We start from the raw sequence: 17,902 nt of genomic DNA on the forward strand, positions 1-17,902 counted from the left end.
GAGGAGGATGCTAGCATAGGAGAATCAGGCCCCCCACTCCCACCCCCCATCTCTGCCAGCATACTCTCGGTTGCCCTTCTAGGCTCACTCCAAAGTCTTCCTGCTGTACCATGAGCATTTCAAACTCCACTGCTTGCCCGGCCCAGGGCGGGCTTGGCCATAGTGGTGACTAACAAAGTTCATAAATCTCTAAAGGAGGGGCAGCCCTGGTGGCTTAGCAGTTTAGCGCCTGCCTTCAGCCCCAGGCGTGATCCTGGAGACCCGGGATCGAGTCCCACATTGGGCTCCCTGAATGGAGCCTGCTTCTCCCTCTGCCTGTGTCTCTGCCTCTCTCTCTCTCTCATATGAATACATAAATAAAATCTTAAATAAATAAATAAATCTCTAAAGGAGAAAACTAGGGAAGGGCAAAGCTGGTATTTATTGAACACTTAACAATGAAGAATTCCACGCTTTACCTTTCTGCCTTTTCCAGGAACTTCAAGAAATCAGTACTCTCATCATCCCACATTACAGAGGAGGATGCTGAGGCTTCAAAAATGAAGTTAAGAACATGGTTTGCCCTAGGTCACAGGGCTGATAAGCAGCAGGGGCCAGATTCCAAAGCAGGCAGCCTGGCTCCAAAGCCCCATCAATTTGCACTCCCAGGTTTCCTCTGTACCAGCAAGTCGAACGGAAAGAAGCCCCAGAAATCTGGGATGCTGAAGGGGCCAGGCCGAGGACCAGGGGCCAGCCCTACACAGTTCTTCAGGACACAAGCCTGGTACCCATTTCCCCCAGGTGTGGAGAAAAGGAAGATCCCACGTTAAAAAAAAAAAAAAAAAAAAACTGCAGACTGGTCTGACTTAAAGGTGCAACTTCTACTTGCGCAGATGACACAGGTAGAGCTGAGAGCAGCTTCCCAGGAGGAGCGGTGTCAGCCCCTCCCAGGACGCACACACCTGCACACCTCATTAATGACGCACAGGCTCCTAAGGAAGCTCTGCGTTCACAGCAGCAGTTCAGCCCGAGGCCTCTAAAAATAGCTTCCTGGGGGAAATTTAAAAAAAAGTCCCCCTGTGGCGCCCTGTCCCAGGCCAGGCACAAGGGGAGGGCCAGCAGTGCTATCAGATGCTGCTGTCACATTGCTAGAACTGAGGGACACCCAGGTCACAGCCAACAGCCACAGTGGCTGGGCACTTGGGTCTGCACACCTGCGGGTGGGCAGGGGGAGGCAGCTGGGGGCATCTTGCATTCGGTGCCCTCACCAGGCAGGTGCAGCCCACAGGTGAGACCAGGGCCGTCCCTTTGGGGCGTGGGAGGGGAGGGTGTCACTTCAGTGTCACTTTTCCTGACTTGCCAGGGCAGCTCTGGCTTATCTGCCAGGGGGATGTCAAGCTGCCAGGAGGCCAGGGAAGGCACGGATTTCAACCCCGCTGTGGAATTCAGAGATTCCAGTTCTGGCAGACGGGGCGTGGTAGTGTCACAAGGTGACAGTAGCCTGCTGCTGCTGACGCCATGAGCGAGGCTTGTGGGGGCACAGACGTAAGACAGGCTGGAAGGAGTTGCCAGCCCCCTGCTTGGAGACCCAAAGCACCCAAAGTCATGGCTCTGAATCATGCCCCAGAGCCCCCACTGGCCTACAGACCACCTCACACAATACCAGAGCAAGGGTGCTAATAGGAGCCCGGCATCCAAGAAAGCCCAGGGACTTCCCCAGGGCCACACGGCTAGGGAGCAGCAGAGCTTCCAAGGCCAAGGCAGCTGACGCCCATCCTGTGCCCTCCCAGCTCTGCATCACCTCCCCCACAGACCCCAACTCGTGCCTTCACCTCCAGCCTGTCTCAGTCCCCCAGAGGGCCTTGATCTCCCATGGTTGGCTGCCTGGACCCATGTCACCACCCTCTCTACTCCACCCCTGTAACCTCTGTCTGCAGCCCCCTCCCCTGCATGTCCCACACAGCCTTCTCCACCTGCCACGCACTGAGTTAGCTCCCTCCTTTTAAGAAGTTCCCTTCCAACTTCTCCAAAACTCAGTTTGGGGCCTCCCTCTGCATTTTGGCTAGATCCCCTGTGTCCCTGACCTGCTCACCCCTTGGGAAGAAGCCTCCAGGCCTCCAGCCTGGTCTACTGGAGCAAACCCAAACAGAGCATCCTGTGCGCATTTCCCATCTTAACAGGGAGCACCGCGCATCCCCAAGGGCTGAGCTCACCCTCACAGTCCTCGCATGGATTCTGGAGCCAATGCTCCCACACAACAGTCACTTTGGAATCTCTTGTCCCTATGTGTCCATCTGTGCCTTCCCCTCAGCTGCTCCTGGCCCCTCTGCCAACACCTTCTCATTGCCCGTGCCTGAGGCGCCAGTGGCTACTTGCTGTAAGCACCCATTCTGTCCTCTATGCCCTCAAATATTCACTCCACACCCATTTTGTTCTGCTGCACCTGTACTTGAGAATGGGAATAGCTTTGCCATTGTAAGAAAAAACTCTCTACTCACATGCCCTCCCCCACCTCCAGCACATGCCCCATGCAGCGCCTCCTCACTCTCCAGCATCCTCAACACCAGCTCCTTCCTCACTGGGGAGCAGGACTTGGCCTCAGTTTTGGAAATATGTAGACCCCTTCACTTGGACTTTCTACCACCACCCACTTTCCCTATCCCCTTAAGTCCCAGTTCCTCCAGCACCATGGAAGCCACGTGCTTGAGAATTCTCTAGACCTTTGAGGGATCAGTTCCAAGAACCAGATTTTATCTTTTTCTTTTTAAAAAAGATTTATTTGACAGAGAGCAAAAGCAGAAAGAGTGGCAGGCAGAGGAAGACACAGACTCCCCCATCGAACACGGAGCCTGATACGGGACTTGATCCCAGGACCCCAAGATCAGGACCTGAGCCAAAGGCAGACACTTAACTGACTGAGCCACCCAAGCACTCCAATCTTTATTTTCTCTAATCTCCCTGCAGCAACCACAACTGTCTCTGTGTGGTGCTTTCTTCTTTGGACTCTCTTTCTCTGTCTCTCTGTCTCTCCTTTGCAAGCAGCACCTGAGTGCTTGCTGTGGCTTCTTCCTAACCTTGGGCGTTTCCTTTCTCGGCACCTTCCTCTTCAGTCCATCCCATATAGGTGCTGACTGGCTGAAACTCTGCATTCTTTTTTTTTTTTTTCTCAATTTTTATTTATTTATGATAGTCACAGAGAGAGAGAGAGAGAGAGAGAGGCAGAGACATAGGCAGAGGGAGAAGCAGGCTCCATGCACCAGGAGCCCGATGTGGGATTCAATCCCGGGTCTCCAGGATCACGCCCTGGGCCAAAGGCAGGCGCCAAACCGCTGCGCCACCCAGGGATCCCGAACCTCTGCATTCTTTCCCTACACTCCTCTCAACCCAAGCGATCTCCACTATCACTTCTAGTGAGGTCTGCTCTGCAGGAATTTTCATGTATGCACTACAGCCCTCACCTCCCCTGTACCTTATCCTCACCTAACTCACCAGGAGGCATAAATGTTCAGATAACCACTGCCACCTCAATCCACCTGCTCAGAGCTCATCCACCAGCATCCTCTCACCTCTCACCTTCCCCTCTCCCTCCTTTTGTGGCAGTGCCTACCTGTCCCCTCATGTGATCAGTCTTCGAGGCTCTTCCCCTGATCTCATCCCCTCTTGTGTCTGGCTTCTGTCTTGCTCGACAGATCTCTAGCATCCGTTCTCCACTGCGACCATCCTGGTTCAGGCTCTTGATAATGCATTCTTTTTTTTTTTTTTTAAGATTTTATTTATTTATTCATGAGAGACAGAGAGAGAGAGAGAGGCAGAGAGAGAGAGGCAGAGACACCGGCAGAGGGAGAAGCAGGCTCCATGCAGGGAGCCCGACGTGGGACTGGATCCTGGGACTCCAGGATTACGCCCTGGGCCGAAGGCTGAGCCACCCAGGGATCCCCAATAATGCATTCTTTAAGCCATACCACAGTTCTTTACTCTGGTCTCCGTCCATCCCATTTCTTTGTCTCTGCCGTCATGTCAGTGGACACAGGCCATGGGGACTCCTGCGGCCGCCTAAATCCTCCTGGGTCAGGACTAGTTTTCCCCACCAGCCTTCAGAGCCTTTCTCCTGGTCATAGCCAGCAAACCTGCACCATCGGAACCTGGTTTACTAACTCCTAGCCTAACCTCCCCAGGTCTTTCCCACACGGTACTCCTGTCCAGAATGTTCACTTCCTCCCCCTGCCCCCACAGTCCTCTTCAAGCCTGACAAATATCTCACAAGGTCTAGCAGAAACTTCACCTCCTCCTTGAAAGTGGCCCAGCCTGAACCTCTTTCCCACTACCCTTTTGATCCTCTAACAAGTAGTGTCTCTATAATTCATTTGAGAATCACTCATGTGTCAACTTCTGGCAGCCACTCATATTCATTCTTATGTCCAACTAAAGTACCAGCCTCTGCCTTCAGCAGGTTTCCTGACCATTGTTTCTGGAGCTGTCCGCCTACAAGCTTCAAGAGCACAAGTGGCCAGGTGCCCTAGCCCCAGCAGCGAGCAGGGACCAGACTCAGTCTTATTGTCAGTATGCAGAAGCAGGGCCCCCAACAGTTACCCTCAGCACGTGGCAGCCTGCTCACCCCCCACCTCATCACCAAGTCGAACCACTGGCTTCTGCCCAACTTCCTGTCCACTAAGCATCCCAGCTCTCCTGTGGCAATGGAAGCCTGTCTTTGACCCAAGCCTACTAACATGATGTATGGAAGGCTGCTGGCATACATTTACCAAAATGCTCATCCCCAGGCCTGAGCTCTTTCCTGCCCCAGCCTCCTTGAGGACCTTCCTTGATTGCCACATGCCATTGCAAAGGGTTCTCTCTGGAACTAGAAATGGCTAGTCATCTGCCTTCAAGGATCTCTTGCTGTCCAAAGTCTCCATGTACCATTGTCTGCTTTGATATGGAACAGAGTAAGAGAGTACCGACCCCTCTGCTTTCAGTGTGTGCTCTTCCCCTTAGGACCTACCTTGTGCTAGGTGGGTTTCCACAATATGAGAGCCCTGCCTGGTCCTCCGCTCTCCCTCCCCATCCCTCATCCTCTCCTCTTCTTCTTCACAAGCCAAGTTACTGAATTCCCAGAATGCCTTGAGTCTGAAAAAAAATTCCCCTGGCCCATCTCCCTCTCTGGAGAAGGGTAACATCCCAAAAGGTTCCCTTTCCCCCACCACCTCCGGGAGACAGCCTGGCACACCAGGCACTCAGTAACTTGTATTTGATTTTTGAAGGAAAGTGTCTGGGTGGGCAGATGGAGCAGGAGGCAGTGGGGCTTTTGGCTACCAGGATGGAGAAGAAGGCAGGTTTGCTTCCTCCCAGGGCTCTTTAACCATTAAGCCTCTTTCCCCTAGTGCTGTTTGAACACCACTTTGAAGAGGCTTGGCTGATTTCCTGTGTTTGCAGAGCCCGGGGCAAGTACAGTTCAGTGCCCGTAATAGCAATAAAGTATGACTGTAATTTAAACTGCAGGTCTGGAAGGAAACCCTAATCTAGGGCATTTTCACCCCTGCAGCCTCCCAAAGAATGCCAGTTTTCTTTCCAGCTTTTTCTCTGCCTCTTTGCACCCACACTTCACATGTGTGCCCTGGTATCTGGCTCAAAGTAGAGAAGAGCCAGCAGGTGGTCAGTTGCCCACACAGTCCAGTGAGTAGTGGAAGACCCAGGTAAGATGGCCCTCGGGCTCCTTCTTGTCCCTTCTTTATCTTGGGTGACGACAAAGATCCTGACTTGTGCCCATATAGTTCTCTCCCACCAATGTCCCGACAAAAGGAAATAGACTTATACTGAAGCCTCTACCTAGACTGGGGAAATGTTCAGGAAACCTCAGCCTGGCTCTTTGGAGGTTTTGTTGCCATGATTTCCACTTGGTGAGTACACGCTGCATGCCTAACCTTTCCCAGACGCTCTCTCTCTCAGTTTCTACTGGGTTCCAGCTACCCTTGAGTGAACATTGCTCTTACATCATTTGGCAAGATGAGAAACTGAAGCTCAGAGATGTCAAGTGTCTTGCCCAAAGTCACAGAGCCATGAAGGGCAAGTCCAGGAATTAACCCCCCAATGTCTGACTTCAAGGCCAAGGCCGTCCCTAGCATGCTCCTGCCACCATGAGTCTATGTCTCAGCTGGACTGAAAACCAAGTAATGAAAGCTTGATTATGAGGCAACTATTTCCATGTCCCTGGGAAATTATCTTTTGTAATAGTTTACATTCTTGGCTGACAAGTATAAGGTGGGTGGTGGCCTGGGCATGTCTCACCAATTAAGAGCTCCCTGCTCTGTGCTCCTGCAGCACATCAGCCCGCAGAAACAGAACCCACATCATCTGGCCTTGAGCCACAGTGAGGTCTCTGCGCGAGGAGGCCTACAAAATTGGGTACTCTGCCTGCCATCATGCAGCAGCCAGCATAGCACCTGGTGCAAAGGACAGGCCCATTATCACAGAAATATCAGAGGTATGGAATGTGCCCTCCCCACAGCAGCAGGCAGCGTGACACAGAGCAAGCCTCAACCTCTGTGAGCCTCTGCGTCCCCATCTGTGAAATGGGAATAATGATCCTAAACTCATCATGCTGCTGAGAGAACTGATGAGTGAACTGAATCTGAGTTTAGAATTCATACTCCCTTTACTCAAAGAAGAGCGCCTCTTTGCCAACTGGGGGGTTCTGGAAGAGCTACTCTGTCCCGTAGCTTCAGGGTCAACTGGGCACAAACCCACCCGCACATGGCCCTCGCTCCCCTTCCAGCCCAGCAGAGGCATCAGCCCCTCTTTCTTGGGGAGCTGTGTTGTCAGAACTGCCGGGCCACTGGCTCTCTTCCTGGCAGATCAGGTGACGCGGAATCTTCCAGCAACAGTCTGACAGCCTCGGTCGATAAGCTGCTACCTGAGTTGTGCTTTTATAGTCAACGAACGACATCTTCCTTTTCATAAAGTCCTTCTCTGAAGTTACTCAACCTCATACACATTTGCGATTCCCTTGTACTTTCTCCAGCCTTCTGGGGACTCTCTGAAGATGCTTCTACCTCATTGGAGCAGCATCTCCAGTAGAAGCTCTCCCAATGCCTGAGCTTGGGCAGGTCCGTGGTTAGGACAGGAGGACTCCTTCATCATGTAGGAGGGTCCTCACTGCAGCCCAGTCTTTGAGAGCTTCACCATTTCTAGAGCCTCATGGTCAATGGCAGGAAGGGGACACTCTCCACAAGGCCACCACATGTGGGTACAACCTTAATTTCTTAAGTGCTTTGCTATGCTGACTCATGAAATAAATGATACCTGTAGTCCCACGGCTTCAAGGTGACTTTATTCCTAGAACAGTGAACCATCGGTGATAGGAAGAGAGTTTTAAGACCTTCCCTTGCAATTTGCTCATTTCCTGCAGGGAAATTGGGGCTCAGGAAGACTGGGCCCTTTCCTGCTCTAGCACCCAAACTGACCCCCAATCATGAGCTCTTTCCTCAAGTGCAAGGCTTGGAACAGAGATTAAAATACAATGGCATTTGTCAGAGGCCACAAAGATAGACCCCAGCAAGAAAACATTCATGCAGTAAATGACCATTACCATTACAAGAAGCCACCTAACAGGATGGTGGCTTGTCAGCATCACCACCTACAGTTCTGCAGCGCACCATGCTCAGCCCTCTCTGGGCTGTCCGCATGGTCCCTCCTATGTGCTGATGAACCCTGGGCTCCCACCTTCAGCTCTAACCATTTGGCTCAAGATGCAACAATCTCTGAACCCCAGGCAAGCTTCCAGGGTGAGCTCCTCCAAACAACACCACAAACTGAGAAGTTCCTCAGTGCTCAACGACCTCTTCCACATAACCTGCCCTGGTCACATCACTCACAGGATAGTGGCCACTGTTACTCGTCCACTCAACAGCTAGATACCGAGGTCTGCCTGCATGACAAGCACTGGGCTGGGAGCTGGGGGTACAGCCTGCCAGGAGCAACATCAAGTCCCTTCTTGAGGTCAGCTGACACCCTCGTGGGCAGAGGAGACAATAAACAAACAACCAAGGAATTATATCACATGTCAGGCACTGATGGATGTTGCGGGGTAGAGTGGGGAGGGCTGCTATTTTATGCAGGACAACAAGCCAGGCTTCTCTGGGAAAATGGGCATTTGATAGACATTGGAAGTGAGCAAGCAAACCACTTGGAAGCCACAGGGAAGAGTGTCCTGGGCAGAAGGGAGAGGAAATGCAAAACTCACCTCCCCCCCCGTCCTTTTCCCCAAACAAGCCAGAACCATGCCTGGAACATTCTAGGGAGAGCAAGGAGTCTGGGATGGTTGCAGCAGAGTAGGGAGGGGGAAGTGCAGGAACCCTGGTCACAAAGAGCCCTGAGGGCCACTGTCAGGACACCAGCATTCCCCAGGGATGGGACCGACTCACTCTGACTTGTGTTTTAGCTGGATCACCCTGGCTGCCGTGCCAGGAACTGGATGGTTAGGCAGCTATGGTGATGGTCCAAGTAAGCAGAATGAATGGTCGCTGGGTCAGGGTGACCGGCGATGGACATGGTGAGAAATAGGGAGTACCATGAAGAGATTTCCACTGCGAAGCTGACCAGATTACAGGGATTTGGGTTAAAATAATCAGGGCCTCTCTGGGACTGCCTGGTGGGTCTCATCTCATCATTCACAACCCACATGAGGCTCACAGCAGCTAAGGTGTCATCACGCGGAGATCAACAGGGCTTCTGAAATAGAAAAGTAAGATGCACCAAATGCTCGATCCCTGCTGACGTCAACGACAGAGCCGTGGGAGAAAGAGTTCCCTGAAGTTTGTTTTCCAGGCAGGCAAAGACAATAGCACAATGCCTACACAGGAGTCTGAAATCACATGGAAATGGAGGATTTATGATTACAAACTAATTCCAATCAATAGGCCATTGATTACTGCCTGCCAATATGTGTGTTGCGGGAAGAAGTGAAAACTTCCCAGACCAAATGAAGCTGGGCAACGCTGGTTTGAATCAAGTCAAAATGGGTTCTTCATACAGGACTTCTCAGGGCCTGGTTATGTTAACAAACATCACCATTCTCCAAAAAAGGTCTTTATTAAGATCCTATATTGTGTTGTTGCTGCTGTTGTTTTGACAGAGCCCCTTCCCAGAATTAATAATATTATTTGAAACATTTTAGGCAAACATTGAATAGATAGATTACATCACTTGAGCATCCACTCTGTGTACTGGCACCCCATAATTCAAAAACATTTTCTAGAGTCCTGTTCTGAGAACATGAAATATCAGTAGTGGTTTGCAGGGTCAGGGGGACCTGCCAGCCTCCTAGGCTGTTAGGAGTAAGGTAAGGCTGCAAGGTAAGAGTCAAGCCAGGAAACCTGGGGGAGTCCAGTCCACTGGACACTTCTCCATAAGACTTCCTGGCCCCACCGTCCCTCTTCATGAGCATACGGATTTGGAAGAGGCCTCCATGGAATGTACATCTTCATAAAGCATACTCTTCTTTTCACATTGCTTGCCCACCTGAACCAATCACAAGGCAGTGAAGCAAAGCAACACTTGCAGGACAAGATTTGTGTTTCCTTTTTTATATGAATCTCTTCCCTCTGATCCTCATTACAGCTCCGCATACAAGAAGCTCTGAGAAGCCTTTTACAAGCCTTTCCATGTGGGACTCCTGGGTAGCTTAATCAGGTAAGCATTCAACTCCTGATTTGGGCTCAGGTCATGATCTCAGGGTCATGACATCGAGTCCCATGGTAGACTCTGCGCGGAGCATGGCATCTACTTAAGATTCTCCCTCTGCCCCACTCTGATACCATGCACATGTGCTTCCTAAAGGAAAAAAAAATGTTTAGAAGCCTTTCCATGCACCATCCATGTAGCCCTCAGAACATCCCTTTGAAGAAGGTGGGTATCCTTTACACTGGAGAAAAGTGAGATCTGTAAGACACTTGGTGACATGCCCCAGCTTACACAGATCACAGAGGTACAGCCAAACCCAGAGGCTGGGCTGATGTCCAAGCCTACTCTCTTCCTGATACACCAGCACCTGGTTTATTTATTACACAGGCTGTCCCCACAAGCATGTCCTTTTGGAGACCTTATCAAATTGGCCAGCACAACCCCCAAGATTGAGTAGGCTGGAAGAATTTAACCAAGGACAATGCTGAGAGCCTCAGCCGCCTAACCAGTCCCCTAAGTGATAGAAGGATGGAGACATGGCATAGCCCAGGGTGCTCTTTGTTTGTTCTGCTATGGTTGAGCTATGTGCCCTGGTCTGTGGCCCCAACAGAACTGGTTCTTGCTTATTTCAATTCCAGAGTTGTTCCTCTGGAAAACATTCTGATGGTAAGACTGAAAGGTTCACCAACTTCCTAACAGTAACTCAGCAGAGCACAAAATTTGAGGCAGAATGCTGTCCTTGCCCTGGACGTGGGCGATGGCTGGGGTCGCAGAAGGAAAGCAAGCCAGAGCAGAAAAATCTATACAGATGTCACTTTAGAAAAAAAAAAGAAGAAGAAAAAAGATGTCAGAAGTAATACATTTTTCATTCTCACTACAAATGACTCCATCCTATGATACGGTACAAACTCATTTTACACAACAGAAATCCATAAAATCTCATCAAATAGAGTCTCTACAGCTGAAATACTGCTCTTCTAGATAGGCAGGGAGTTTATTTGCCTGCTTGACCACAACTGATGCTATTCCAAGCAATCAGATTGCTTTACAAAAAGATAACATTTTTAGTTTGTTTTTCATTCGCATATATCCTAAAAATGTTCATGGTCCTATTTATTTAATAGGACCATTAATAAATTATTTAATTTAATCACATTTGCCAATATCAGTGCAAAATCTCATTGAGAAAACAGGTTATACCTGTGTGTCATCCTTATGTTCCACCAAGTTGAACACAAAATTTTAAACCTCTCATTATTTCAGTGTAAATGTTGACTTTCCAAACCCTTTGAAAATGAATCTAGATTTTTATGAACTAGCTCAGAAAGGTTAGGAGTTAACAGATTTAAAATGAAAACTCAAAACTACATTTTTATTTTTTTAGCCCATGGTAAAAAATGTGCCACACACCTAGATAGTATATAAATATTACTTTATCATCACAAAACCCAGGCAAAACAAGTGTTTGTATTGTGATTTTGAAAGAACAATCCAGGGAATCCCTGGGTGGCTCAGCAGTTTGACGCCTGCCTTCGGCCCAGGGCATGGTCCTGGAGACCCTGGATCAAGTCCCACATTGGACTCCCTGCATGGAGCCTGCTTCTCTGTGTGTGTGTCTCTCATGAATAAATAAATAAAATCTTTTTTTAAAAAAATGAAAGAACAATCTGTGAGGCACCTGGATGGCTCAGTCGGTTTAGCATCTGCCTTGTCTCAGGTCACGATGTCAGAGTCCTGGGACTGAGCGCTGCATCCCGCTCTGTACTCAACAAGGAGTCTGCTTCTCCCTCTCCCTCTGCCCCTCCCTCCCCCGGCTCATGCATATACATGCTCTCAAATAAATACAATCTTAAAAAATTTTTTTTTTAATTTAAAATGAAAAAAGAGCAATCTGTGGATCAGAAAGAAACTGTGACTTACCCTCAGGGAGCTATGTGCTCCCTGAGGAGTGGGGCAGGTTGGATAGTTCTCAAGTGCTGGGGCTAGGTTTCAGGTGGACCCATTATGGCCTATGTAGAAGGTACTCACCCCAAGGCTCCCAATTGTGTATATGTTTTTAAAAGTGGGGGAAAAATTGGTATTTTCAATTTTGTTAGTTGGCCATTTGGGGACCAAGTACAGAGTTGTCCAGTTAGTTCACTCAAGAAATGATGTTGGCAATGGGATTGTCCAGTTTGCTGAGCTGACGTGAACATCGAAGGCAACCTCTCTGGCCCCACTGGAGATTGGACATGTGGTCCACTGGTGCAGGAATGCAAAGCCCTCCAGAGCTGTCAATCTGGATCCTTCTAAAGGCACCACCTTACTTTTTTAAGACCTTCTTTCTAAGATATAAAAAATAAACTTGAACTCTTTTAGAGCTAGCATCCTACAAACAGGGAAAGTATGGATCTCTGTTCCTTGGGTAAAATACTCAATATTAATAATTATAATATAGTAACATTATATTATAGTGATTATATATATTATAATAATATTAACATTAATATTGAGTATTTTACCCATGTTAATGTAATGCATTTAACTTGTGATGCCTCGATAATTACAGAACAGGAAAATAAGATGCAGTCCCCTCCCTCTTTCACTATCCCATACAGTTCTTCTGGTTTTTAGAAGAGCCTGCTAAGCCTAAGGCCTCTAAAAACCCAAGAGGTTTCTTACCACCAATTAAAACAATCCACTTCCCTGCTGCCTCCCTCATTACCCGAAGCCATTCTGTATATACATATCCCAGAGAAATTCTGTGACTGGTCCCCAAGGCAAGACCCCCTCTACCTTCTCCCTATTCAAAGACACCCCTTCCTTTAGTATTAAACCACATCTGACACTGTCTCTTCTCAGAGGCTGCCTGGCCTCACATTCTAGCCAAGTACCCATCCAACACGCATGTCCACTTAAGCTCAGAGTCCAGTGATTGAACACTGTTGTCTTTTCACTATAGGACAAAGCCTGAATAGTTGGTGTTTATGAATTACACAACCCACTCTAACATTAACCAGACAGGTTTCAGGAGAACAAACAGTATCTCTCTTATTCTTAGCAGCATTTGACATGAATCAGGCCTTTACCTAGAGGAAAAAAATACATGGGCTATTATGTTGTCTTGAATGTTACACCACAGAAATACTCTAGTCCTCTTGTGTACAGGCTGGAATGTTGCTTTTTTTGATATATAAACTCTTGTACAATGCACACGAGTGCCTCATCAGCACGATCTGATGTGCAAAGTTATATAACCTGATATCACACAATTCCCAAACTCTCCATTAACAGGCCTTTCTGCTCCTTTCTTTGGAAATGACTTCCTCTGGGTAAAGGACTCTGGCCCTCTAAAACAGAAAGCAAATAAAGAGAGATATTGCTAAGAGGATGTGGAGCCAAAAGGCATTAAAACTAGCTCTTTCCCTAGACAGGGGCTCCCTGCTTCTGGATGGGACACCTTAATGAAGTATATTTACTCAGCAATGAGATGATTGTCTGCACAGAACACATCTATCCTGTTGATCAAGGTTACAGAGTTTTGTCTTTTGGGGAACTGGGAACCCAGTTTTTTAAAAGAGCTGATTCTTGATCAATAACTATAGTCTTGGACATAAACAGGACTTTTTTCTTTTCTTTTCTGCTGGATTTTTAAACTCAGCAGAACTTAAAGCACTTGAAAGAGTTGTGCTTGGAAAAGGAAAAGGCAGGATCCAGCAGAAATAATGCCTGATCTAAGCAGAAGACAGATGCCAACATGCAGCCTAGAATCTTTTTTCTTCTCTGATCAAAAAGCATCTTTCCTCTTGAACGAATTCAGTACCTGTACTAAGTCCAGTACAACTCATTCACATCTGACCAAAGAATTGTGTTATCTCGTTTGCAAGGAAGTTTTTGCTCACACCACAGATTTTTAGCTAATGTCACCTTTGTGCAGACCCTGGGAAGGCAAAGCCATCTACTCGTCAAAGCCGGATGATAAAGAACCTCTTCCCCAGGTGCAGAAGGAAAGATGACTGGCAAAATTCTTAGGCAACTAACTCCACCACATGCAGGAATAGGGGAGTCCTAATTCACCTCCAAATGGACTATTTTCTGATTGTTGCTTTATAGGCTTTATGCAGAATAGATTAGTGAATGACCCAATCGCATTGCCCAACCATGAGACCAGAGAACTCGGCAGCTAACCAGGATACACTGAGCACACCTGGTATGATCAGTCTGCAGCAGAGTCAAGAGGAGAAATCTGCTCTACCTGATTCTGGGTTTCTCTCACCACACTGACAGGACACCCTCACAGAAGCTAAGATGACCGGGGCACAAGAGGATCATCCAGTAAATGAGGCTGAGAACTCTCTCAGCCTGGAAATAAGCTAGCTGGATAGGCTCCCCACTCCCCAGTGGGCAGGGCTGTACCCCAGCTCAACTGTTCACAGGATCAGGAGGCCCCCAGGTTTCCAGATGCAGGGCAGCTGGTATTTCTGAGCACTCCCTTAAAGAGCTAGCACCAAAGCTCAGACAGATGTTTGAGCCTAACATGTATTCCTCTGTGTATGTCACTCTCACGTTAGCCTTGAAACACAAGAGACCAAGAGGGAGGTGGCGTCTCTAACCTACACCCCAGATCCACTGTCTTGAGGCACAAAGTAGATGATGATGGCGACGGGGCCCACATGCCTGTTCATGAAAGAGATAGGGAGGCCATCAACTCTGGATGTTCCTGAAGTGACCACGTGACCATCAATGCACTTCTGTACAAGCTCTGAATGCTGGGCTGAGGGCCATCCCAACCCAGGAACATTCATCCACCTGCAGATGGTTGCCACATGCAAACAGTCTGCAAAGCTACCTTGGTGGTTTTCTATTTATTTTTCAAAGGCCAATCACATTTCTGGGTCTCACTTCTCCCACATACGGCTCTCTAAAAATAACTCAAAGATTGGGCTATTTACTTAACTACATGGTCTTCAAAATAAATATAATGCAAACATCATAAACTTTTCATATAACCAATGCCCTGCTCTTTAGTAAACTGTAACAAATCAAGGCACTGATGTTTATTGGCATTCAATATAAGAGTTTCAGAAACTCTGGTAGGTTTTTTTTTTTGTTTCGTTTTTCACTATTTCCATAAAGAAATAACCAGGGTTTCAGGGTTTAGAGCCACATGCCATACTTTGCCTGTTATTTTGCTTATTGCTAGACATTACTGCTTTAGGCAGGTGGTCATAAGCAAGCCTCAGGATGCTTTTAGAATCTGGGTTTCCCAGGATGAAAAATAAAAGAAAGATATTTTAATATTACAAAAATCATCCCAGTTCAGTTGGGACTAATGCAGTTCAAGGACAAGAGTGGGGAATCTCCAGTCACTGCCTCTGCAAGCTACATCAGCTTTGTTTCCCCAAATCACTCACTGGCTTCCATCCCCTGCTCAATTCAGTTACAGAACTCCCCTGAAAAGCACTTTGTTTAGTTTGCCAATGCATGGATGACAGTGACAGCTAATCCAGGAAAGTTAACGTCTCTGGTTTTTAGTGTTTAATTGGCCAAAAAATGGCCAAGAACTCATTCCTGTACTCAACACCATTCCAGCATCTGCTTGAGCATTTGGGAACAGAATTACTGCAACACTCACCACCCCCATGCCTGGGCGCCATAGCCATTTTAGCATTGCATCACCAACCACCACTCCTAAGTGCCTGCTGATATCATCATTATCCCCATCACAGAGGAGGGCACAGAGCCCCAGTGGGGTTGCAGGCCAGAGCCGCAGAGCTGGCAGGTGGCAAAACCTGGACACACAGGTCCGACCAGCTCTAAAAGCCAGGCTCCTGTCTATTCCAGCATGGCTCTCAAAGTCTCCCGTGAACTGGAATCAACTGGAGACCATCAACCTGGTGTTTCCCAAGCCCCACAGGCAGACAGCCTCTCCCAAAGGTCTGGGTGGGTCCCAGGAATCTTCATCTCTAACAAGTGCCTGAGATGGTCCACATGCCAAATACCATGACGCACTTGCCTATCTTGCACGTTTCAGCTAATCTGGATGATCATCAGGAATTAGAGACAGAGGCTGACAGCTACAGCTGCTGCTGAGCAGCAGATCAGAGCATGATGTCCCTGGGAACCATGCCGCTGGTCCCCAGCTGTGCAGCGCTGCTTAGTAGCACCGCCCAGCAACACCAACCCCAGTGCCACCTACTCAAGCCACGGATACCCCCCGGGTATCATCCTCTGGCTGGTGGAGGGTGTATCCCAGAACCCGCATCCATGAAGAACCGGCCACTGTGAATACCTGACTTGTTCACTGTGGCTGCTTGGGGCATGAGTTCTATCAGGTAGGAAAGAAACCTCCTCAACCCTACAGTGACCACCGCACGTCCCTAGTGATTTGATCCTGCTCTCACTTGCCATCCCCCAGCCTTTCCCATGAGGCCTGAGATTCCTCAACAGACAGCAAAGAAATAACAGAGTGTCCGCTGAAGGACTCATGAGATGTCCACTGCCGAGCAAGGGTAGTTAATGCCACGAGGCACAATGACCAGCTTTGTGGGTAGACACCAAGGCCAAAGTATGACAGGCCAGCTAAGGAAAAGTAACAGTGAAATACTGCTAAGCAAAAGGAATGTACGCTTCACAGCATGTACTCCCTGCAGCCAGGGTTGTTCATTAACACCAGCCACTGGGGAGGAGACTGGACACGTATATATTATTTCAGCAAACCAGTTCTCAAGCATCAAGTAACGTTGATTGAACTCCTATCATGCATGCAAGCATTCCTTCACTGAACAAACAGTACAACGTGCCTATGCTATGACAGACAGGCACTTGAGGATCTTGTGGTAAACTATATGATAGAATGTCCCTTCCCGCCAGGATGTTACAGAACATGTAGCCAGGGATGGGGAACCATAAACGAACATCAAATGCATTTCCTACTATTCAGAGGGGAGTTGGGCAATCTAAATTAATGCAGAAAGAGTGATATACTTACCTTGTTTCATCTTTATGACATTCTATAAGATGAGCAAGTGTTCTCATACCCATTTTACAGATTTGAGGCTCGGGGCATGTAAGTAACTGGTAACATCACATAGCTGGTAAATATAAGAACTGGAATGTGGTAATTCAGAGGACTCTGTGCAATGTTAAGACTCGGCATATGCAATATTACCATCATAGGTACCCCTTGTGTTTGACAACAAAAGATTTTTAATTAACTCTAAGTTCATTTAATTAAAAAATATAAGCATTTGGGAAAATAGAATTCGAACACTAATATACCATGTATGCCAAGCAAGTAAGATTGGATAATGCTGAAATCAGTAAGAAAAATTCTCGAAATGACAGGTAGAAACCAATGGACTCACATTCCATGTTAATAATGTTTTTTTTTTCTTTTTCTTTTTTTTTTTTTTTTTAATTTTTATTTATTTATGATAGTCACAGAGAGAGAAAGAGAGAGAGGCAGAGACACAGGCAGAGGGAGAAGCAGGCTCCATGCACCGGGAGCCCGATGTGGGATTCGATCCCGGGTCTCCAGGATCGCGCCCTGGGCCAAAGGCAGGCGCCAAACCGCTGCGCCACCCAGGGATCCCTTTCTTTTTCTTTTTAATTTTTTATATTTATCTTATTTGAGAGACAGAAGCACAAGCAAGCTCAGGGGGAGGGGCAGAGGGAGAGAATCCCAAGCAAACTCCCCACTGAGTATGGAGCCAGACATGGAGCTTGACCCCAGGACCCTGAAATCATGACCTGAACTGACTGAAGAGTCCAACACTCGACCAACTGAGCCACTCAGGCATCCCAATGGATTTTTTTTTCCTTAATAAGAAGAGAAAAAGCACTAAATATGCTCCTGTTATACTGCTTTCTGCATCTGAGCTTTATAGAATTATAGGAACTGTTACCAAACCTGTAAAAATCCAGCTCTTTGTCCAGACAAGGCCTGAGCAAGCACTATGTTCTGGTGCCTTTTCAGAGTGAAATTCTGGATGGTTTCTCCCTCTTGTTGTCTTGAGCCAAAGCTGATATATGGATATCACCTGCCTGGGGACTGGGCCCTGGCTGGTTATCAAGTACAATCAACACCTGTGGCAGGTGGTGGAGCAATGCCTTCTCTCCCTGTGAACATCTAGACTGAGATTGATGGGAAAACTATGTGTCTACTCCATGGGTTAAGAATTATCATGTCCTTGGGGCTCCTGGGTGGCTCAGTCTGTTTAGCTTCTGACTCCTGGGTTAGGCTCAAGTCACAATCTCAGAGTTGTGA

At 47.9% G+C, this 17,902-nt stretch overlaps 1 protein-coding gene and 1 long non-coding RNA gene across 3 annotated transcripts in view; both read right to left on the minus strand.

The window, feature by feature from the left end:
- Window positions 1–17,902, minus strand: part of SLCO3A1 (solute carrier organic anion transporter family member 3A1) — a 303,202-nt gene that overhangs the window by 143,368 nt on the left and 141,932 nt on the right. The window lies entirely within an intron of this gene.
- LOC140617405 (uncharacterized) overlaps window positions 3,990–17,902 on the minus strand; it is a 75,730-nt gene continuing 61,817 nt past the window's right edge. The window contains exon 2 of the long non-coding RNA XR_012017635.1: window positions 3,990–10,468. This is a non-coding gene — a long non-coding RNA (uncharacterized lncRNA). The remainder of the gene's footprint in view (window positions 10,469–17,902) is intronic.

This window comes from Canis lupus, chromosome 2, assembly GCF_048164855.1.
Source record: "Canis lupus baileyi chromosome 2, mCanLup2.hap1, whole genome shotgun sequence".
NCBI lineage: Eukaryota > Metazoa > Chordata > Mammalia > Carnivora > Canidae > Canis > Canis lupus.